Below are 23957 nucleotides of genomic sequence, written 5' to 3'. Positions count from 1 at the left end.
TCATTGCCTTTTTGAGTAAAGAATGACAAATAAATGAGAATGGTAAATTGCAGATATCATCTTAGAAGCAGTGACATTCTTGGTAGGTATTGATAAAGAATAAGACATTGAACTTGCTGAGTCTCCTTCCCAGGAAGAACTCTATGAACTTCCATATGGTCTTTTCTTTTACATTCATCACAACAGCCCCACTGAGAGTCTAGATAGAAATTATGATCCCCATTTTACCTATAGAAAAGCTGAGGGTTCAGAGATCAATCGACTATTCCAAGGTCACATGGTGTCATCAGAAGAGACTCACACCAGAGCTAATTTCTCTTCAATGCTTTGATTATTACATGTAAGTGACTTGCTTAAGGTAATCAAAGGAAAATATTTGGAGAATGAGGACACTTATGACATGCTTATCAAATATGCAGGTGACTGAGGACTGAGTGCTATGCTAGTCTTAGCTCTGATTTGGATAAGTTACTTAACCCTTCTGGGCCTCAATATCCTTCTTGGGGAAATGAGACAGTTAGTTGAACTAGATTAGGTTTTTCCAACTTTCTTTTTCTTTTTTAAAGAAAGTCTTGATGTTCTAAACATTTATTCAAAGAACATTTTAATGTGATGAATTTAATTGATAAAAGCTGATCCCGCCTCCTGCTTGGCTCCCTCCACCGCCTACTAGACCCCTGGACACAATCTAAAACCACAGTATTAGGTCATCTGAAAGCTTCTTCCTGTTCCTAAATTCACTGTTTTTATGATTGAAAGCAACTAGCCTCCTAATCTGCTACCTGTTCATGTTCCCTGCAGCATCTTGTGATATAAAAGAGCCCCCAGACATGATGTCAGAGGAGCTGGGAGTGAATCCTCACAACCAATTATCTATGGAACCTTAATCAAGTTGCTTCACCTCTCTAAGTCTCTGTTTCCTCATCTATAAAATGAAGATAGTAACCCTTCCCAGGTAAGAGTGCTTTGTAAACTGTAAGAGACTAAATAAATGGACGGTGTCATTAGTATTATCTCCTGTGTACAATATCCTTCTCCATGGAGAGGCGGCTTTATCCTTAGAATGACTCAGAGTACCAGTATGGGTTGAGCTGCTCTTCGGCAAGCTTGCCTTGGTATCTATTGTATTTGGGCTTCATCTTCCCGTGAGCTGAAAGCCAAGTCAGTAGAGAGGATGTGAGCTATCAACACAGCAAATAATTAAACCAAGGAGATGCCATCATTAAGTCCAAAGGGAAAAATTATCCCCATATGGTGACCTTGATAATAATTGCCCAGCTCTATTTCCCCCTCCACAGGAAGCCATATTCCAATAATAATTACTGTCATTTGAGTGCTTACTTCATGCTAAGTAGATACTGTTTTTTACATGAGTTGTCTCATTTAATCTTCATAAGAACCTTTTCAATGGCATTACTCCTAATCTGCAGTGAGAAATAATCTGAAAAATAGTGTATTTTTCCTATTTTGTAGCTTAGAAAGGCTAACTAATTTGCTCAGATAATCAGTAAGTGACAGAGCCTGGACTCTGAATTTAAACCTCTGAACTGATCACCTCTGCCTCTCCCAATTGGAAGAAATGATTTTCCACACTCACTACGAGGGCCAACAGCCTCATTCCTGTTTATCTTTGCCATGCTTTAGTCAGCCCCATCTCTCCATGTTAATTATTATTTTCATTTCTTTCTCTATTCAAAAAGACTCCACTCATCTTCATAAAACTCAGAGGTGGAAAGCACCTATTAGTCATTGATGTCCCTGCTAACCACAACCCCCCTACTTGTTCTCTGTAGCATGGTTTCTGCTCAGGGAGCCTCAGGGAACAGAGCCCAATCTCTTCCTTTGCGGAGTTAGTCCTATAACTAATTCATCTCTGTCAGGAAGATTTTCCTCTTAGGTTTATCCTCTTCTTTAGTTTTGTATTTTATCCAATTCTTTCTCTCTGTGGGCTGCACACTTCAGCTCTTCAGATCACATTGCCTAAGCCTGCCCAGGCTCTCAGCAGTGATTTTGCTGAGCTGCCTCTTTCCCTTTTTCCATGGTCAGAGTAGCTTTCTTATTAGCACCTGGAGGATGGTGTCTCCAGTGGACAGAGGTAGAGGTGAGCTGTGGGAGGATGTTGGGAAAGAAAGTGAGGAGGAAGAGGTATGAGCAGGAGGTTTGAAACCTGCTTAGTCAGAAACTCTTGGATCCAATTTGGCTTGGACCTTTCTCTTAAGTTGCCCCTCTACTGGCAGCAGAGGCATTTGCTATCCAGCTAGGCATGATTCCATTAGGATGCTGTGCCAAGCTCTAAAATTGGTGCCAGGAATCACAGAAATAAATGGAGTGCACCAGTACAAAGGAAGACATTGTGGTACAGTGGAAAGCATGTCAGCTTTAGGATTTGAAAAATCTAGTTTAAATCATTGCTCCACTTTTTACATAACTATATGGTTTGGCAGTCATTTAACCTCCTGAACTTCAGCTTACTCATTTGTAAAATGGAGAGATAATACCTAGCTTAGGAGTTTCCGTAAGGATTATGGAGAATGGCCTCACACATAGTAGGCACTCAATCAATGACAGCTATTATTTTTCAAAGCCCTAATTCTAAACCACTTCCTCATAACCATGTTTCTTATTTGGAGTCTCCGGGGAACTGGCCTTACCTCTTATTCTTCCATTTTCATTGTGCTACAAACCAGCCTATAGCATTCTCATGTTCTAGCTTCACCTGCAGCATCAACAGTTCCAGACAGTTCCCCACAGTTCCTCACTGCCTCGAAAGCAGAACTCAGGTATGAGCTTTTAAATCCAAATTAACATTAATTTTGTTTTTCAATTTTTACTTTGATGTGAACTTTACCACTGCCATGTTGACAGGGACATAGATACTAATCTATAGGATAAAGCCCATTTATTAATAGGCTGTAAATGAATGTTGGCAATTTCTCACTTGTATCAAAGACCCATTCCATACGCATGGGTATCGGCAGTAGTATCTTAATATGCAAACAAAATCCAACTTGAACAAATTTTGTTACAATACTCTTTTCAAGTGAATGCATATAAGCATCAGCCAAAAGAACACTGCCTGTCTCTTGGATAACTGAAATCTACTCATTTAACAAATATTTATTGAGAGTCTACAATGTACAAAAGACTTTGAAGGTGCTGGGATACATGATAGGACATGAGGTTAGCAGTCTTGGGGTCACTAAAGCAAATCCCCTCTTTAATGTAGCTTACATTGTAGTGAGAAACACAGGATACACAAGTAGACACATAAAGAAAATAATTTGAGATAATTTCTTCAATGGAGAAAACTAAGCAAAGTGATATAATAGTGACTAAAGAGGCTATTTTATTTATATATTTGTTTTTACTTTAACTTAAAATATCAAAATAATAGATGCACACTGGCCAGGTGCAGTGGCTTATGCCTGTAATCGCAGCACTTTGGGAGTCCAAGGTGGGCAGATCACTTGTGGCCAGGAGTTTGAGATCAGCCTGGGTAACAAGGCAAAACCCCATCTCTACTAAAAACAAAACACAAAAATTAGCCAGGTGAGGTGGCATATGCCTGCAGTCCCAGCTACTTGGGAGGCTGAGGCATGTGAGTTGCTTGAGCTGGGAGGCAAACGTTGTAGTGAGCCGAGATCATGCCACTGCACTCCGGCCTGGGTGACAAAGTGATATTCTGTCTAAAAAAAAAAAGAAAAGAAAGAAAGAAAAAATGGATGCACATAATTCTATTTTTTAAATCTTTACTAATCAAAAGAAAGCTGGAATAGATGCACATAATTTTTAAAAATTTATGTAATTCTAAAACGTTTAATAGGGAGAGGAGGGATAGAAAGGCTCCTCTGAGGAGATGATAACTAAGCTGAAACTTGGATTATGAGGACACAGCTATGAGAAGCCCTGGGGAAAACCACATCAGGTAGAAGGAACAGCAATCCAAAGGCTCTGAGTGCAAATGAGCATGGTGTGCAGATTAATGAGATAGGAGAAAAAAGTACAATGTAGTTGAAATGAACTGAATAAAAGGGTGAAAGGCAAGAGGTGAGACCGTAGAGGTGGAGAAAGGCCAGATCATATAGGGTTTCACAGGATATGGCACAACTGTTGGTTATGTTCTAATTACAGTGGCAGACTATGGATGGGGCTGGAGTAAGCAAAGGAGAGATATGGACTTATTTCTGTTTTTAACAGATGATTCTATCTGCTGGATAGAGGATGGAGTATGGAGGGGCAATAGTGAAAACAGGAATCCTTTGCAAAAGTCCAGGTAAATGATGATGGTGGCTTGGATGAGGATGATATCAGTGGTGATGGTAAAATTCAGGATTTATTTAGGAGGAATTAACCTCTAGGATTTGTTGATGAATTGGATTTTGGGAGCAAGGTAAAAAGGAAACCAGAATGAGTCCTAAGTTTTGACTTGAACTCCTTGGGGTATGGTGGTGCTATTTACTGACATATGAAAGACTGGGTGTAGAACATGTTTTGGGGATTGGGTTTTGATTTGAAAATGTTAAGTGTGATAGACCTATGAGACAATCATAAGGGGATCTCTAAAAGCCAGCTTGCTTGGCTATTACAGGATACTCCCATTCCCAGTTCTCACACTGCATGTCCAGCTGGTTGGCCAGGTTAGGGATCTGCCAGAAAAAGAAGCAACATGCATGCTAATCTAGATGCCTTTGTGATTAATTTGCAATTTTTTCCTGAGAGTTGATTTTTGGGCTCAGAGGAGCATGGTGGGCACTCCTCGGAGAGCTGTAGTATATTCTAAGATGTGTCTAGATACCTGCGGTTGATAAAGGAAGTAGTTTCCCAGAACAGAGTTATATTTGGCCAAGAAACACTTCCAGTGACATTTTCCACTTGGCACATAGATAGAAGATGGCATCATGTGAAAAAATAATACAATAACATGTTTCCTATACATAGACTCTTCCACTTCCGATTCCAGTTCCTAGATTTATAGATGTTAGATAGGGAGTGTCTAAAAAAAATTGGTTTAGCCCCTGATCTCAGGGACACGATGCCTAGAAGAATCATACTACTTTTTGTAATAGCGTTTTCTGCCTTGGAGAACTGGTCCTCTTCTTCAACATTCTTATTTTAAGGCTTCAGGTTCCTCAAAACCTATTTTCAGCTACAAAATTAAGTGTAAATGAAATAAATTAAATATAGGCAAAACTCGACTGGGCATGGTGGCTCATGCCTGAAATCCCAACACTTTGGGAGGCTGAGGCGGGAGGATTGTTTGAGCCCAGGAGTTCGAGAGTAGCCTGGGCAACATGGCGAAACCCAATCTCTACAAAAATTAAAAATTAAAAAATTAAAAAATAAATATAGAGAAACTCATTTTAAAAATTATGCTACATTTAGATTATTGTATTTATGTTAATATAACCAGTATATTTATACAACAAAACACCACCAAATTAGCACAACTTAGAAGAAAGTCTATCTGTAAAGGAGTTATTAAATATTTATTTTACAATTATGATTTAAAAACTTTAAATTCACATAGTATTAAATATGAGGGCTTTGCTAGGAAATATTTTGTCTATTCAGGCTCACTGACCTATAGAAAACAATAAAAATCCTGTCAGAAGTAAAATTTAAGTTGTTGACCTTAAATTCTTTTTTAAGAAAGAGATATGCAAACTTATATGCTTTTAAAATTAAGAGCTGCAAGTATAAAATTATTTTATACAAATATGAATATCTAAAATGCTGTATTTAAGTTCCATATTTGGTTGATTTCAAAGATGGCCATGAGATTGGAGGTGAATAAAGAGGAGAAGAGGTAAAAGAAAGTTGGAGGAAGGGAGGGATAGGGAGAGATTTGTTAAATGAAACAAAATCACAGCTAGATAGGAGGAACAAGTTCTAGTGTTCTACAGCACTGGAGGATGACTATAATTAACAATCATACATTATAGAGTTTCAAATAGCTAGAAGGAGGATGGTAAAAGTTCCTAACACAAAGAAATTATAAATGTTTGAGAGGATGGCCATGCTAATTACACTGATCTGATCGCTATACATTATATGTACTGAAACATCACTATGTACCCCATGAATATGCACAATTATCATTTGTCTGTTAAAATTAATTAGTTATATTTTTTTAAAAGAAGAAAGTCAAAGAAAGAGACAAAGAGGGAGGGGGAAACAATTGATAAAGGAGGAGAGGAAGAGACAGGAGAAAAAGAAAACAAACAAGGTACATACATACAAAGAAACAGAAAAATAGGCAGTGAAAGAGTGGAAGAGCAAAAGCAAACGAACAAGGGAGCGAAACGAACAAGAGAGCGACGTGCTGGTGGTGAGCAGGTGATATGGTTTGGATCTTTGTCCTCACCCAAATTGCATGTGGAATTGTAATCCCCACTGTTGGAGGTGGGGCCTGGTGGGAGGTGACTGGATCATGGGGGTGGTTTCTCATGAATGGTTTAGCACCATCCCCTCGGTGCTGTTCTCGTGATAGTGAGTGAGTGAGTTCTTGTGAGATCTGGTTGTTTAAAAGTGTGTAGCACCTCCCCCAACTCTCTCTCTTGCTCCTGCTCTGGCCATGTAAGATGGGCCTGCTTCCTCTTCACCTTCTGCCGTGATTATAAGTTCCCCGAGGCCTCCCCAGAAACTGAGCAGATGCTGCCATGCTTCTGGGTAAAAATTACCCAGTCTCAGGTATTTCGTTACAGCAGTGTGAGAACGGCCTAATACAGCAGGTGAATTATTCTCCTCATAACTTGGAGTTCACTGTGGACTTCAAGTGTCTGTCCTTTGAAATATGAAGTAGCTGCTTAACCACTGCCCAAAGCCTTTCAATTTCTCTTGACTTTTGGCCTTTCTTCCAAGACACTGGTAGTCAAATCAACGCACCAAAGGAAAACATGTGCTTTGGGCTACTGTGGTAGTGACCAGAATAATATTATCTTGGGGCCAAAAAGAATCAAGTTAGTAGCCAGACATCCCACAAACAAGAGACCACCAAACACTGTCAAGGTTAACAAAGCAATGGTAGCTCTTAGGACCTAGAATGCTATATAATCAGTAGGATAGTTTTTCATATGCAAATTATACTTTCAAAGTGATTGAAAATCATTTTCCCCCAAGTGTTGAAACTTCTTCCCTGGGATATTACTTAGCTTTTCTAATACAAAGTTCTTAGATTAATTTCTGGTGTATCATGACTACATAAGAAGAAATGGAATGCCATGGTTTTTGATAATTGCTTTATAGCAAGATCCTTTCAGCCTATCAGACCCTTTAACTCTTTTCTCACTACACAGTCTTGTAGCTGTAACTGTCCTCTTACTGCTTGATCCATCTGTTACCTTTCTGGAATCTCCCCTGAGCTAAGCCAGTTACCAAACTGTGATCTCCCCTAGGCCATAAATCCAACCCCACCCCGCCACATATGGACACTAGTCTGCTTCCAAGACCACCTCCATTCATGGTTGTAAAGCAGAAATATAACACTGATAGAAACAAATGGAGGAAGTAGAATTTTTTGAAAGCCAAGGAAGCAGCCACATCCTGTAATAAAATTTAAAAAATAATCCCCATTGTCTACATTAAATTAATATCACAAAATAAAAGGGTGTGTGTTAGGGGTGGGGGATTTGTTTATTTCAATAGCAACTTGCTGACATATTCCCCCTCGTCTTGTCACAGGTTGTCTGTCCCATTTCTGCATCAAAAGCCTGAAGGTTTTGTTTGCTGGGTCTTTCAAGGTAATATTAGAGCCTGTGTTCTCCACAAAAACTAGCTCAACTCAGCTTGCATTCTCTGAAAAAGTTAGCTTGACTCAGGTGAATTATTTCTTGCATTTGTACATGACAACCTGATTCTTATAACAAGGCTTACTTATCAAAAGACTTTGAAGGACTTCCCTTCTCAGCATCAAGGTAGAACAAGTAGTTGGACATATGTACTGTGCATGATTTTCTTAGTTTTTTTTTTCCAGTCAAGATTAAGAGTTGCACCTACCAGAAAAGAATGATCTTATAGTTTGAATTGCCAGCTTTAGAGAAATGATACACTAGATCCCATCAAATATCAAGACCTATTTACTCTCTTCTCTATTTCCTTAACCAAAAGAGGCTCTTCCTAACAAAAATAACACCTACCTCAATACTAATATAGAATTAACTATAATCTTCAATCTATTTTGTGACCATTCCTAGTCTTCCCCTGGGACTTCTACATGATTCTTTCAAAACAATTTTACATATCAACTGGAGACTTTTAAGGTGGATTTAACTTTTTAATTTACTGTATATATGCAATAACCTCTTGAAAATATGGAGTGCACTTACGGAATTATGCTTTCTTCTTTATCTCTCCTTTTTCTTTTTTTGTCTGAGATGCAAGATTTGGCAATGTACAGAAGAAAATACAGAATACAGTGTACTGATGCAGCATAGCTTTTGGAGCCACGTAGACATGGCTTTGAGACCTTGATCTAGTTATTCAACTTTTCTGTTCGTCTAGTTATTCAAACTTTCAGAGTTTGATTCCCGGAAATGGTAACACTCTCTATCTTATGGAATGCTATGAAGATCAAAAGAGATCTCAAAACTCTTGAGCCCGGTGGGTGAAAGATTGAAGATATAAGTAAAATTTATATGTTCCCAGTTTCTATGGGGCCAGGGAATTGGATGCTAGTTTACAGAAATGACTGTTTCCCAAATTTCCCCAATAATAATTTCTTATGGTATTTGTTAAAAATACAATTTCCCTGGTCTCATCGCAGACTTGATCATTCAGAAATTCCAAGAGTTGGAAGCTAAGGAACTATATTTTTAACAAACACTCCTTATGATTCATACCATAAGAAAAATCTGAAAAACACTGATATAGACTATCAGTGTCTGTTATGTTCTATAATTATAAGCAAAATTCAAAATAAAATGATATTTTAATAAATGAATTTTTAAATGTGTACAACTTCTTATGCTCCTAAATTATCCAGTTAAATATTTTAATTAAATTTTAGGCTAAATATTTAAACTTTAAGTCCACCTGTCTTTTTCTCTGTAGATTCTATAAAGCAGTCAAATTTTATTCTCATTAGTGAATAAAAAAAATTGCTTTTAGTTTTAACTGATTTAGTATTAGAAGAATAAGAGCCAACAATATTATAAAGCATTTTAGTAATATATAGTGCTATATGAATGTTTATTATAACTGCAATAATTTAAATAATAACGGTTTATACCTACAAGACTTGACATGTGAGTTAACCAGTTAGCTTCATTTTATTTTATTTTATTTTATTTTTTATTTTATTATTATTATACTTTAAGTTTTAGGGTACATGTGCACAATGTGCGGGTTAGTTACATATGTATACATGTGCCATGTTGGTGTGCTGCACCCATTAACTCGTCATTTAGCATTAGGTAGATCTCCTAAAGCTATCCCTTCCCCCTCCCCCACCCCACAACAGTCCCCAGAGTGTGATGGTCCCCTTCCTGTGTCCATGTGTTCTCATTGTTCAATTCCCACCTGTGAGTGAGAATATGCGGTGTTTGCTTTTTTGTTCTTGCGACAGTTTACTGAGAATGATGATTTCCAATTTCATCCATGTCCCTACAAAGGACATGAACTCATCATTTTTTAGGGCTGCATAGTATTCCATGGTGTATATGTGCCACATTTTCTTAATCCAGTCTATCATTGTTGGACATTTGGGTTGGTTCCAAGTCTTTGCTATTGTGAATAGTGCCACAATAAACATACGTGTGCATGTGTCTTTATAGCACCATGATTTATAGTCCTTTGGGTATATACCCAGTAATGGGATGGCTGGGTCAAATGGTATTTCTAGTTCTAGATCCCTGAGGAATCGCCACACTGACTTCCACAAGGGTTGAACTAGTTTACAGTCCCACCAACAGTGTAAAAGTGCTCCTATTTCTCCACATCCTCTCCAGCACCTGTTGTTTCCTGACTTTTTAATGATTGCCATTCTAACTGGTGTGAGATGGTATCTCATTGTGGTTTTGATTTGCATTTCTCTGATGGCCAGTGATGGTGAGCATTTTTTCATGTGTGTTTTGGCTGCATAGATGTCTTCTTTTGAGAAGTGTCTGTTCATATCCTTCGCCCACTTTTTGATGGGGTTGTTTGTTTTTTTCTTGTAAATTTGTTTGAGTTCATTGTAGATTCTGGATATTAGCCCTTTGTCAGATGAGTAGGTTACGAAAATTTTCTCCCATTTTGTAGGTTGCCTGTTCACTCTGATGGTAGTTTCTTTTGCTATGCAGAAGCTCTTTAGTTTAATTAGATCCCATTTGTCAATTTTGCCTTTTGTTGCCATTGCTTTTGGTGTTTTAGACATGAAGTCCTTGCCCATGCCTATGTCCTGAATGGTAATGCCTAGGTTTTCTTCTAGGGTTTTTATGGTTTTAGGTCTAAAGTTTAAGTCTTTAATCCATCTTGAATTGATTTTTGTATAAGGTGTAAGGAAGGGATCCAGTTTCAGCTTTCCACATATGGCTAGCCAGTTTTCCCAGCACCATTTATTAAATAGGGAATCCTTTCCCCATTGCTTGTTTTTCCCAGGTTTGTCAAAGATCAGATAGTTGTAGATATGCGGTGTTATTTCTCAGGGCTCTGTTCTGTTCCATTGATCTATATCTCTGTTTTGGTACCAGTACCATGCTGTTTTGGTTACTGTAGCCTTGTAGTATAGTTTGAAGTCAGGTAGCGTGATGCCTCCAGCTTTGTTCTTTTGGCTTAGGATTGACTTGGCGATGCGGGCTCTTTTTTGGTTCCATATGAACTTTAAAGTAGTTTTTTCCAATTCTGTGAAGAACGTCATTGGTAGCTTGATAGGGATGGCATTGAATCTATAAATTACCTTGGGCAGTATGGCCATTTTCACGATATTGATTCTTCCTACCCATGAGCATGGAATGTTCTTCCATTTGTTTGTATCCTCTTTTATTTCGTTTAGCAGTGGTTTGTAGTTCTCCTTGAAGAGGTCCTTCACGTCCCTTGTAAGTTGGATTCCTAGGTATTTTATTCTCTTTGAAACAATTGTGAATGGGAGTTCACTCATGATTTGGCTCTCTGTTTGTCTGTTATTGGTGTATAAGAATGCTTGTGATTTTTGTACATTGATTTTGTATCCTGAGACTTTGCTGAAGTTGCTTATCAGCTTAAGGAGATTTTAGGCTGAGACAATGGGGTTTTCTAGATATACAATCATGTCATCTGCAAACAGGGACAATTTGACTTCCTCTTTTCCTAATTGAATACCCTTTATTTCCTTCTCCTGCCTAATTGCCCTGGCCAGAACTTCCAACACTATGTTGAATAGGAGTGGTGAGAGAGGGCATCCCTAGCTTCATTTTAATATGCTGTTAGCAAATCTCTAAGCTTCATAGAGACAAAGCTTGAAATATTATGCATAAAAACAACACAAAAATTTCTTTGTATTTGAACCCAAATTGCTTTTTACTCTTTCTTTTTTTTCAGATGGACCTCTAGCTAATTGTACCTTTTAGGTTCAGAAGCCTTTGTATTTTTAAGTGTTTGGCATCCAGATATAAATTTTCTATTTCCTTCAAAGATGACATTGTGGATGATGATTCTCTTTGAGCGCTGTATATGACAGGGACCCAGAGAAGTGAGAAAATGAAGAGGAAAAGGTGTGAGAAGAGTTGGATAGACTAGTGTATCACCAGCAGCTCTTTAAAAATGAATGATTATTCTACAGAGAGCATTTACTGAGCTCTTACTAGGAGCCAGCTACTGTCCTAATGGCCTAAACATAGCTACTAATTGTTCTGTTGATTCATTGTTTTCAGTCTTGCCTCTGAGCCCTGTGATCAGCTAGAGCAATGGCAATTGTTGGTGACTTATAGATAATTTTCTGTGAAACAAAGCGAGGCTGTTCTTGATTGCCATAGAGCATAACTACCACACAGTGGTTGATGCTCTGTTTCAGAACTTCCTATAAGTTTGTGCATACGTTTATGTCTATATTGTGTCAATGCTGCCCAAAAAAGCTAATTGTTTATTTTGCTCTCATCCACTGTAGTTTGAGATAAACATCGTTTAGGGTTATTAAATCAGACATTAGATGTTATCTATAATCTAGATTATACCACCATATATTTGTTTATAAGTTGCTTTCACATTATTCCTTACTTGTCTCCTACTAAATTATCTTTTTTGTTTTAGCTGGTACACTTCTACATTTTTTTCCAGGATAAAACTACATCTGTGGAGGGTACTGAAATGTTGGTTCAATTAAATAAATATTTTACCTAATTAACTACACTATAGATTCTCATTGGTGACTATTTCTCTTCTTTTGACATTTGGTAAGTAACACTGATGATACTTTCCGTAACTTAAATATTTGATATGTAGTGTTTTGGGAAGGTCTGAAACTACCAGTCATATGAAAAGTCTGAACATGGTCACTAACAATTCTCAACAATACTCTTAATGGTTGGATTTGGGAATTTTTTTCCATTCCAGAGACATTAGAAAATACAAAAATTATACATGAGAGTTTTAAATAAAGGATTTTGGTTACTTTTCCTTTTTTTTTTTTCTTTTTTGAGATGAGCACTTGCTATTCTGCCCAGGCTGGAGTACGATGGCTATTCACAGGTATGCACTACAGATTTGAACTCCTGGGGGCAACCCATCCCCCTACCTCAGCCTCTGCAGTAGCTGGGACTGCAGGAACACATCACCAGGCTTAGGTCTTTTTACTTTTATTGTGTATGTATTCTATAAAACCATTATGTATTTGTTTATATTTTCCTTAAAGGTTTTTCTTATTCTTAATGTTTCGATGTGTAGTCTTCCAAATTTGCTTTTATGCATAGATGGATTTTTTCATAAAAATGTGAGTGCACGCTTACATTCTATTGTAATTAATTTGTAGGCATAATATCTCTTCATAAAGTTGCTCATTTTTTATTGAATGGACAGCTGATGAGGGTGAGGGTGGACAGGGTCTCACTATGTTGCCCAGGCTGTTGTTTGGCTTTTGCGTTTGTTGTTCTTTCTGGATGATGGTACAGATCTTTGAAATATTTGTATATTTCTTCAATATTTTATATACTAAGGAAAAAGAAACATATGCGGACAGCTAATTAAAATGTCCTTTTCTTACTTAAGTAGGTTGAAAAGTATGCCATATAATTTTTCATGACTTTGACCTTGGTGGTAACTTCTTCAAAAGTCAGAGCAAAGGCTATACTATTATTACTTTGCTTTGTAAGCCTTTACCATTCATGGTTTCCTCAATGCTCTAAGAAGTCCTTATAAGTATTGGCAAAAAATCTTTGTAAGAATTTCCTTTCATATAACAATAGAGTCTTCCCTATTATTCACAGGTCCTCAAGAAAGGTGGATAAGTACCTGTGCACCCCAAAGACCAAGGCTTAGTTGACATAAACATATCTCTGGATATACTGACCATGGCTCCCCACTACTAATTTCTCGAGCTGTTTAGTTGTGAGTCAGTATAAGGTAGTGGGATAGACCTTTGATTATGAAATTGGACACAGAGTTGGAGTCCCACTTATGCAACAATTTAACTGCAATTATTCACTTATTTGTCTTCTTCCACTACATGGACAAAGATCGTGTTTTATTTGCCTTCCTATCCCTATCATCTGGCACGTAGCACTCAGTTAATACTTATTTAATGAAGCTTGAATCCATCCCTAATCTTGGACAGCTCACTCACGTCGTTCTGAACTTCATATTTGTCATATGTAAAATAGACTGGTTACTCTCTAACAGCATTTCCAGCTCTGACACTGTGCAATTATATGATCTGTGTATTCTGGAACCAACTTCCCAAAACAATCTCTCTTGTTTGGGCCATTGAGAAATGGCATTGAATTGTTTGCTTTATTATAAATGGCTTCTTAATCTCTGAATCATTCCTATTTAAAAGAGATTCAAAGAGCCTGCAGTATTGCTGTATATTTAGTGGAGAACAACTTGGAGAATTGCTTATTCGATATTTTATAGTTTCATGCGGAGTTCCTACTCCCTGAGAGCTTTGGCGATATTTTACATTACTTTTTAAAGTCATCTTCTAGCTCAAGAAATTTGGTACCTATCTGGTTTTATTGACTTGGCTACATTTCAACAAACTTGTTGGGTGACTAACAAGAGTTCAGAATGATTCAGATGATGGAATGGTGGACTACCTAGTATTTAAGTCACTGGAGAGGCCAAGACATCTGTCATCTATAACATTTTACAGCTATCTTTTACCGCTTTATAATAGAGAGAATTTGCTTGAAGAATGATAGATACGTAAGGGCTAGAATCATACCATCAACACTGTAGAAGGTTCGAGTGGGAAGGATCTGAGGTTTGTTGTGAGGAGCCTCAGTGGCTGCCTAAAAGAGAGCTAGGAATACAGTAGGGGAAAGAAGACTAATTAGGTAGGACTCCGAGTTCTCCTCATTCCAGCTTCAACTGTCTCAACCAAGAGCAAACCCGTTTCTGTCCATTTCACCTGCTGATCTTCAGAATAAGTTTATTAAAAAATGTTCTGCTTCAAAATAAAATCTGGGCCTATTAATCTATTTCAACTTCTCATTTACAGATAGAGGCTCAGAAGGTTGTGATTTGCTCTTGAGAGAGGTCATTGAAAGATCTCCTAGACTGGGTTCTAATTTTCAAAGAGATTTTGAGGAAAAGAAATGTCAGAAGTAGCTGGGCACGGTGGGTCACATCTGTAGTCTCAACATTTTGGGCTGGGCGTAGTGGCTCAAGCCTGTAATCCCAGCACTTTGGGGAGCTGAGGCTGGTAGATCACTTGAGGTCAGGAGTTTGAGACCAGCCTGACCAACATGGTGAAACCCCGTCTCTACTAAAAATACAAAAAAAATTAGCTGGGGGTGTTGGCACCTGCCTGTAATCTCACTCAGGAGGCTGAGGCAGGAGAATCGCCTGAACTCAGGAGGTGGAGGTTGCAGTGAGCCAAGATCGTGCCACTGCACTCCAGGCTGGGTGACAGAGTGAGACTCCGTATCAAAAAAAAAAAATCATTTTGGAAGGCGAAGGCAGGAAGATCACTTGAAGCCAGGAGTTCTGGACCAGCCTAGGCAAAACAAACGAGATGTTGTCTCTACAAAAAAAGAAAGAATGACCAGCCTGGCCAACATGGCCAAACCCCATCTCTAAAAAAAATACAAAAATTAGCTGGGCGTGGTGGCACATGCCTATAATCTCAGCTACTCAGGAGGCTGAAGCAAAAGGATTGCTTGAACCTGGGAGGCAGAGGTTGCAGTGAGCCAAGATGGCGCCACTGCACTCCAGCCTGGGCAATAGAGTGAGACTCCATCTCAAAAAAATAAATAAATAAATAAATAGGAAAGAGAGCAAGAGAGAAAGGAAGAATAGAAGGGAGGGAGGGAGGAAGGAAGGGAGGAAGGGAAAAAGGGAGGAAGGGAGGGGACCCCTAAGTAGGGCCGAAGGTATATGTGAAAAAACCTACAGTAATAGAATATTTAATATTTTAAAATTTCCAAAGCACTCATAAGTACATACCATTTGATCTTCAGAACAGACATGTAAAGCGAGTAATGTAGGTATCATTAACCTCAATTTACAGATGAGGAAGCTGACACCAGGCAAGGTCACGTGACATGCACAATGCCACAGGTGTTAGAGCCTGAACTAGAACTCTAACATTTCTGACCTTCAACCCAGTGCTCTTTGTATTACACCACACCACAGACTAAAGAGACATGACAAATAGGTCTGTCAACGTATCTTAGAGACATGAGTCGGTAGTAGGTAGAAGATTCACACACATTCTGGCGCCCAGGGATATGATTTGGCAATGTGTAAGTTATCCTATGCTGTCATTGCTCACAGTCTGAATCATGTACATTATTCCCACTGGGGGAATATCTGAGCATCATCTCCTAAGTGCTATTTTAGCAATAGCACTTTGCTAATTATGAAGACAAAATTACTTTATTAGATCATAAGGAAACCTGTCTTTTGGTTTTATCAGGCATTTGTTTCTGCTGGTTAAAAATCTTTTGGTTTTCCTTATAAGAATTTACTTAGCCAAAATGTTTAATGTGGAAGAAAACGTAAGATAAATTTTCTTCTGTATTAAAGTCTAATTTTTTTTTCATTTTCTTTTCTCTGCCCATCCTCTACTCTTGGCTACTTCCCTACTAATTATTCATTATTGATCATGTAAAATCTCTTTTCCAGGGCAAAAATCATACTTAAAAAGAAATTAATTTATAACCTTACAAGACTCAATACATTATAACAGATTGAAACATTTTAGAGGTTAGAATGTAAAAATGAGAGAATATTTGAAAAGAAAACTAGTCTTTCTGGGGAAACAGCTGTGAGGTATATTTCAATGTAATGTATAAAACAGTTTGATGCTTGAGGTAAAAAGTCACATTCGGGGCCAGGCACACTGGCTCATGCCTGTAATCCCAGCACTTTGGGAGGCTGAGGTGGGCGGATCACTTGATGTCAGGAGTTCGAGACCAGTTTGACCAACATGTTGAAACCCCGTCTCTACTAAAAATACAAAAATTAGCTGGGTGTGGTGGAGGGCACCTGTAATCCCAGCTACTTGGGAGGCTGAGGCAGGACAGCCACTTGAACCTGGGAGGCGGAGTTTGCAGTGAGCCGAGATCATGCCATTGCACTCCAGCCTGGGAAACAAGAGTGAGATGCCATCTCAAAAAAAAAAAAAAAAAAAAAAGTCAAAAAGTCACATTTGGCTAGTTTGCCTTTCTTGGTACTCTAAAAAATGATTCTAGAGATCTTAAAGGACCAATTAACAATTAATTAACAATTAATGAATTGTATCAAATACAGAGAAATCATTTAAGCTAATTTCACAGAACAAAACCCAGAATATTTAATTAGTCCATCTTGGGAGAATATAAGCATATTATCTGAGAAATTGCTATCATATTCATAAACTAGGGTTAATTAACAAGTTCCCTCTCTTTGAAGAGGCTGTCCTGATGTCTTTGGCTTTCATAGGCCAGGTGGAAAGAGTGTAATATTTGGGGTGAGGAGTATCATGGAGATATAGTCAGATCCTTTTTTTTAACCTTTTCCAAGATAGAACCATATATGAAGATCCTAATGGATCGTTCTGTCTCTTGGAATTGGGTATAGATGAGAAAGAGAAAACAGTGAATAATAAGTGCCCTGAAACGATATATAAATTCATTTCTCTTTTACATAAAAGAAGTCCAGAAGTAAGCCATCCAGAGTTGGTATAACAGTTCTATGATTATCATGCACACAGAATCTTTCTACCCCATTGCTCTGCCACATGGCTTCTACCTAATAGCCGAGAAGCACTGCTCACGCTTCAGCCATCATGTTTTATTTCCAGCCCAAATGAAGGAGCCAGAGATGATCTGTCTGCATGATCTCCCTTTAAGGAGCCTTCCTGGAAATTCAAAAGAACAATTTCAATGACATCTCATTTATTAGAATTTAGTCACATACCTACATACCTAACTGCAAGGGTTTCTTTTCTTTTTGGGTGGCTATAAACCCAGCCAAAATAAAGTTTTCATCACTAAGAAAGGATGAGGAAGTAGATACTTGAGATTTTGTCTGACACAAGTCTTCTCTTTCCACCACCATTTTGGTTAACAGTTGCCAGATGCTTGAGCTGTATGAGTTTGCTTGAAACCCCCTTCCTCTTTTTTCCTAATCTGAACTCAAGTGTAAATAAATTGCTGCTCCTCTGGTCAAGCAGAAGAGAGATGAACTTGAGGAGTTTAATTTTTTCCCCTAAAACTTGCTGGGAAATGCATCTAAAGACATTGTTCAGACTACATGCAAGTTGCTCGTTGTAGAACTCCTGAAGAACTGAAACTCTCAGAATAAAACTCTATAGCATCACCACCATATCCCTAAAAATATATAAACCTAAATTTAAATGTTATTTAAAATGGCAGATGGGCCAAATAACCATGTTCCAAGCTGGTACGAAACTGTGTGTACTATGAGATTTTTCCGAGAAAAAAAAATAGCCCAGGCAATTCAAATCTAAACAAGGAAACATCTCCAAATATCCTGTAATTTGTTTTCTAGCAAGGATCATGGGAATAATAGCTAAAGCCAGAAGAAATTTGAATAAACTCAGTTTTCATTTCAAAAAGATGCAAGGGAGAGTCAAGGTCTATACATCATGGTTAAAAATGTCAAAGCAAGAACAGAGGGCATAAGTATAACTGAACTTTAAAAATGATGATGATCATTATTTTTAAGAGACAAGATTCTTGCTTGTCACCCAGGCTGTAGTGCAATTGCACAATTCTAGCTCGCTGCAGCCTCAAACTTTTCGTCTCAAGCCATCCTCCCACCTCAGCCTCCCAAGTAGATAGGACCACAGGTATGCATAAATGTTGCTGGTTTATTTATTTTAAAAAAATGTTTTTAGAGAGAGGGTCTCACTATATTGCTCAGGCTGAAAAAATTATTACTTATCATAAAAATTTGTTACGTGAAGTAGAGGAAGTACTGCAGCTGTCTCAATGAACCTATAGACTGTCAATTCACAAAATGTTATGTTTGGTTGTGTGCAGCGGCTCACACCTATAATCTCAGCACTATGGGGGGCTGAGGGGGAGGATTGCTTGAGGCCAGAAGTTCGAGACCAGACTAGGAAACATAGTGAAACCCCATCTCTACAAAATAAAAATTTAAAAATTAGCTGGGCATGATGGTGTGCTCCTGTAGGCCCAGCTACTTAGGAGGCTGAGTCAGGAGAATCACCTGAGCCCAGGAGTTCCAGATTACAGTGAACCATCATTGTGCCCCTGCACTCCAGTCCGAGTGACAAAGCAAGACCCTGTGTCAAAAAAAAAAAAAAAAAAGTTTGTTCATTTCCCTAGCATATTGTTGTCTCCAGATTAATCATCGTTTGGACAAATATTATTTATCTACTGTGTTCCAGGCATGGTGCTAGGGGTGCAGAAGGAAACAATCTGTCCCCTCAAGGGGTTCAGTTTGGTGATTACAAATTATTTGTAATTTTCATCTTCACAAATAACAGAACCATTGTATTCTGGGATCTCAGAACCAGGAATTTGGGATTAAGCAACATGGTTTGTCCGCCAAGAACAAAGTAGAAAGAGCACAGGTTTAGGATTCAAAAAACTTCCATTTAAAGCTCAGCTCTGTCACTTACTATCTGTGCCTTTGAGCAGATTACTTCACCTTTCTTAATTTCAGTTTCTTCCTCTGAGAAATGAGAATAATGCCTACCTGTCAAGGTTGTTCTGAGGATTAAACGAAATAATATAAATGCTGTGCTTGGCACATGGGAGGTATTCAAACACTGTAATTATCATAATTATCATTAATTATTGTGTTATTTCCAAGAATGGATTAGGTTCTACAGAATGCTTTGGAGAGTGCACATATAGTAAGAGCAATACATATATAGAGCTTGCTATGATCCATGTACTGTTCTCAGCACCTTCCTCAGTAGGATTGGTATTTTTAAGCATAGCAACCATCCCTCTAGATATTATTATTTTTATCCCTGTTTTACAGTTGAGGAAATTGAGGCACAGAAAGTTGAGTAACTTGCCCAAGGTCACACAACTAAGTAACAAAGTTGAGAAGTTGAGATGTGAACCCAATCGCCATTTCTCCAGAATCTGCACTCTCATTATTCTATCACTATGAATAACTTAATTATTTAATTTGGGCTGGGTGCAGTGGCTCACACCTGTAATCTCAACACTTTGAAAGGCTGAGGTGGGCAGATCACTTCAGGTCACGCGTTTGAGACCAGTCTGGCCAACATGGTGAAACCCTGTCTCTACTAAAAATACAAAAATAAGCTGGTGTGGTGGTACATGCCTGTAATCCCACCTAATTGGGAGGCTGAGGCAGGAGAATCACTAGGACCTAGGAGACAGGTTGCAGTGAGCTGAGATCACACCACTGCACTCCAGCCTGGGTGACAGAGTGACACCCTGCCATGAAAAAAATAATAATATTATTATTTAATCTGTAAATCATACATGAGACTAGAAAAAAATTTCTGACTTTCAGTGATTAACTTTTGATAAAATAGTACAACCCTGCTACCTGGGCAAAGTGGCCCTAGTCTTAGGCCCTGTGCTTTAGAAGGCCCTACATATCACAACACAAAAAATAATTTTTATTTTATTTTATTTTATTTTTTTGAGATGGAGTCTCACTCTGTCGCCCAGGCTGGAGGGCAGTGGCACTATCTCGGCTCACTGCAAGCTCCGCCTCCCGGGTTCACACCATTCTGCTGCCTCAGCCTCCCGAGTAGCTGGGACTACAGGCGCCCGCCACTATGCCCAGCTAATTTTTTTGTATTTTTAGTAGAGACGGGGTTTCACCGTGTTAGCCAGGATGGTTTCGATCTCCTGTCCTCATGATCCACCTGCCTCGGCCTCCCAAAGTGTTGGGATTACAGGTGTGAGCCACCGTGCCCGTCCCCCCAAAAATTTATTTAACAACACATGGGCACTTCTGATACTCAAGATCTGGCTCTTAGCATTGACACAGTGTGTTCTTAAGCATCCACTCGTGCTTAACAGCATTTAAGGCCCAGGAAAATGCTTCTTTATATCTCTTATCCTACGTCATTAAATGAAAAGGCAATTGTGTCCAAATTCTGTGATATCTTCTGGATTATACCACCACAAGATATGAAGATGAACATGAGCAATTTAGGAGAATGTGAATAACAGAAGCACCTAGGTAAGAGAAGAGACTAACTTTTCAGATCTTTCAGTTATCAAGAGTGCAGAAGATTTTTGCGTAATGCAGTATCATTTTCCAACACACAAAGTATCCATTTTCTTCTTTTTCTTTTTCTTTTTTTCTGAGACTCTCACCCAGGCTGGAGTACAGTGGCACGATCTTGGGTCACTGCAACCTCTGCCTCCCGGGTTCAAGGGATTCTCCTGACTCAGCCTCCCATGTAGCTGGGAACAGGCCTGCGCCACCACACTCAGCTAATGTTTGTATTTTTAGTGGAGATGGGGTTTGGCCATGTTGGCCAGGCTGGTGTTTCAGACTCCTGACCTCAAGTGATCTGCCCACCTAGCCCTCCCAAAGTGCCGGGATTACAGGCATGAGCCACTGTGCCTGGCCTTCTTCATGTTTTAATTTGTGTTTCCTGACTACTTGTGAACTAGTATTTTATTTGCAATAATTAAATATGGTGGCTGAGGAACATTTTCTAAGATAAAACAATTTATATTATTCAAATGTGTGTATATGAAGGTTATACATAACATGCGTGAAGTGTGATACCATTTCTTCACATTGGCCACTGAGTGGCCATTGAATGTGATCATTAAAAATGGTTTTATTTTTATTAAAATATTTAAATGATGCAAATAATTTTTAAAACATTTTTTGTTTAATTCTTTTGATTTAAAATTTTGACATTTTCAGAGCAGATGGTGAATCTGAAAAAGAAGTTGATATTTAATGATTATAATTTGCTTTTCTCTTTAGAAATTTTAGGAAAGATTATTTTTCTTTTGTTTCTTTTTTTCATGTCAAACGGGCAATGTGACAACGGTGTAACAAGGTTCAAGGGTGGCATATCTCACACATGTGCATGAACACTCAATCATTACACTCATGAACTACAAAAGGATCAGGAGAGATTCTTTTGAATACTTTAGAAAAATTCCTTTCTAACATTAAATAATGGGAATTTTCCAGTTTTTAATTTACATTTTTTGATGGACGACATATTTAAACACTTTGAATACAGTCACTTTGGTTTTTTTTTAAATCTTTTAAGACTCTGAGAATGAGTACAAGTTAAGGTCAAGATAGAAATAGAAAATATAAAACTGAAATTCAGAGAAGAAATAACTAGGAAGAAAACTTATCAAGACAGAAGAATAGAACATACTTCTTTTTTTTTTCTAAAAGTTTGATAGTTTGATACCTGACTTTGAAATATTTAGACATATGATATATAGGCTGCTATGTATCATTTGGTCCCACTATTGCAAATGTTAGGGGTGGGCCTTTCAGACAGAGTCCATGTAGTTACCACAGCAAGCTCTTTTTGGCCTAACCTGTATTTTAGCAATTATAAAATAATATAATTAAATTAGTAGCTTCACAATTGGAGAAAGTCACAAAGTGATAGCAAAAAATTCAGCACATTTAGGAAATATGAATAACTCAAAGAGGATTATATGATAGACTTGGGTGTTTTAAAGTACTGTATGATTTTCTTGGGGGAAAAAAGTCCATGTCGAAAATCTATGCCACATTCTGAAATAAAGAATGGTTTCTAGGATAAAATGATCTTCAAGGAGGAAAACTATGTTGAGAAGCGATTCTATTAATTTGGTCAATCAATAAATGAGTAATGATACTCATGTAATGTGCCCCCAGCAGACAACAATGTTGAAGGTCTAAAGCAAGTAAAAGATGTGGTCCTGGCTGCAGGAATTTTACAATCGAATTGATCTAATTGAAGAGATAAGCAATGCATACTTGAAACAATTAGAGATTAGATGCTAAAAGAATGAACTGTAAAGTCCAACAAGTTTTACTAAGGATCAAAGCAGAGAAACATTGGTGTGAACTTGAGTCACCTTGCAGGGAGAGATTCTTAGAGGGCTCTCTAAGGAGGGAATGAGACCCAAAATAATAATCTCTGGAATGGATTTAGGAAGGGTCTTATTGGTCCAAGGAAACCACATGAACTATAAACCATATTTTAAAAGAAACAAAATGCCATTCCTTAGTAATGCTGTAAAATTTCCTAATACTATCTAGTCTTATACTTTATTTTTTATTTTTTTATTTTTATTTTTGACATGGAGTCTCGCTAAGTCGCCCAGGCTGGAGTGCAGTGGTGCAATCTTGGCTCACTGCAAGCTCTGCCTCCCAGGTTCACACCATTCTCCTGCCTCAGCCTCCCGAGTAGCTGGGACTACAGGCACTCGCCACCATGCCCAGCTAATTTTTTGTATTTTTTTTAGTAGAGATGGGGTTTCACCGTGTTAGCCAGGATGGTCTCAGTCTCCTGACCTCATGATCTGCCCGCCTCGGCCTCCCAAAGTGCTGGCGTGAGCCACTGCTCCTGGCCTCTTTCTTTTTTTCATAGAGATGGGGTCTCACTATGTTGCCCAGGCTGTTCTCAAACTTCTGGGCTCTAATAATCCTCCCACCTCAGTCTCCCAAAGTACTGGGATTACAGGCATGAGCCACTATGCCCAGCCTCTAGTCATATATATATATACACACACACACGTGTATACGTCTGTGCGTGTGTGTGTGTGTGTGTATATATACATATATATATATATATATATATATATATATAGTTTGTTTTAAAGACAGGGTCTCACTCCCAGGCTGGAGTGCAGTGGCACAATCATGGCTTATTGTAACTTCAAATGCCGGCACTCAAGTGTTCCTCTCCCCCTCAGCCTTCCTAGTAGCAAGGACTACAGGCACACACCACCACACCCAGCAAATTATTTCAATTTAATTTTTGTAGAGATACAGTCTTGCTATGTTGCTTGGGCTGGTCTCGAACTCCTAGGCTTATGAGATCCTTCTGCCTTGGCTTCCCGAAGTGCTGCGATTACAGGCATGAGCCCCTGCGCCTGGCCCAGATACATATTTGTAAAAGCTCCATATTTGTTACCTATTATCCCAAGACTTAGTGGCTTAAAACAATAGCATCTCAGTGGGCACTGTGACATGTGCCTGTAGTCCCCGCTACTTGGCAGGCTGAGGCAGGAGTATGTCTTGAGCCCAGGAATTCCAGGCTGTAGTGTACTGATTGTGCACCTTTGAAAAGCCACTGCACTCCCAGCCTGGGTGACATAGGGAGACTCTGTCTCTAAAAAAAAATAAACAAAAAACAGTATCTCACATAGTTTCCATAGGCCAGGAATTTAAGAAGAGATTAG

General features: G+C 38.4%; 1 non-coding gene across 1 annotated transcript; it reads right to left on the bottom strand.

The window, feature by feature from the left end:
• Positions 1 to 21564: 21564 nt before the first annotated feature.
• LOC112204921 (small nucleolar RNA U13) lies at positions 21565 to 21668 on the bottom strand. The gene has a single exon (XR_002938664.1). It is a non-coding gene; the product is annotated as a small nucleolar RNA U13 (small nucleolar RNA).
• Positions 21669 to 23957: the final 2289 nt, after the last annotated feature.

The sequence above is a fragment of the Pan troglodytes genome, chromosome 9, assembly GCF_028858775.2.
Source record: "Pan troglodytes isolate AG18354 chromosome 9, NHGRI_mPanTro3-v2.0_pri, whole genome shotgun sequence".
Classification (NCBI taxonomy): domain Eukaryota; kingdom Metazoa; phylum Chordata; class Mammalia; order Primates; family Hominidae; genus Pan; species Pan troglodytes.
This window is presented reverse-complemented; position numbering and strand designations above follow the sequence as displayed.